Below are 1,225 nucleotides of genomic sequence, written 5' to 3'. Positions count from 1 at the left end.
ACAAAGTGAGTTCCAGGACAGCCAGGGCTATACAGAGAAACCCTGTCTCGAAAAACCAAATAATAAATAAATAAATAATAAATAATAACAAATAAATAAATGAATAAAATAAAGGAGGGGGGCTGGAGAGATGGCTCAGCACTGAAGATCACTGGCTGCTCTTCCAGAGGACAAGGGTTCAATTCCCAACAACCACATGGCGGCTCACAACTGCATTAACTCCAGTTCTGGCACCAGGGCTTGCACCCTCATACGTGCATGCATGCAAGCAAAACACCAATGCACACACAACAAAAATAAATAAAAGAACTTTTAAAGAAAACAAAAGTAGGATGTTTTAATGGGTAAAGGTGCTTCCTGGCGAGTTTGATGATTAGAGTTCAATCTCTGGAGTTCCTGTAGAGCCCACTCCGACAAGTCATCTCTGACCTCCCTGCCCTTCACACATGCACCGTGGCACACGTAAATGTAAAAACAACAAATCTACATTCTTGATGCAATAAATTGAGAGCAATAAAGAAAAGATACTAGATGCCTACCTCTGGTCTCCACAGACCAGTGCTCACATGTGCACACAAATCCATGCCCACACATCTACACTGACAAGAGCATATACTACACAAACGACACACATACAGTGAAACAACTTAAAGGAAGACAGGAAAGGGGAAGAAAGAACTCTCCTCTAGTCCCAGTTTTAGAAGTGAGTGTGCCTGACTGGCATGAGCTTGCTCATGCGCGCTAACTGGCAACTTACTTCAGATCCACGAGCCTCCATCACCAGCCATGCCTTCTGTGAGGTGGGGATCACCACCACAGTCCACAGCACCCTGGATGTTAATGAGGCTGACGTAGCCTTAAGAACTGCTAGAAAGTGAATGGTCAGCAGCTTCTTTTTCCTCTCTGTCACATTCACGGGTTTAGACAAACCTGAGCTGTGCAGTACATCCATGTCAGGCAAGAGGCTCTGAACAGCAGATCTCAACCCAAGGTCCTAACTGGGACAGGGAATGAAGAAGAGGAGGAGGAGGAGGAGGAAGAGGAGGGGGAAGAGGAGGAGGGAGAGGAGGAGGGAGAGGAGGAGGAAGAGAAGAAAGAGGAGGAGGAGGAAGGAGGAAGAGGAGGAGGAGGAAGAGGAGGAGGGGGAGAAGAGAAGGAGGGGGAGGAAGAAGAGAGGGAAGGGGAGAGGAGGAGAAGGAAGAAGGAGGAGGAGGAAGGAGGAGGA

This window comes from Mus caroli, chromosome 10 (genome assembly GCF_900094665.2).
Source record: "Mus caroli chromosome 10, CAROLI_EIJ_v1.1, whole genome shotgun sequence".
Classification (NCBI taxonomy): domain Eukaryota; kingdom Metazoa; phylum Chordata; class Mammalia; order Rodentia; family Muridae; genus Mus; species Mus caroli.
This window is presented reverse-complemented; position numbering follows the sequence as displayed.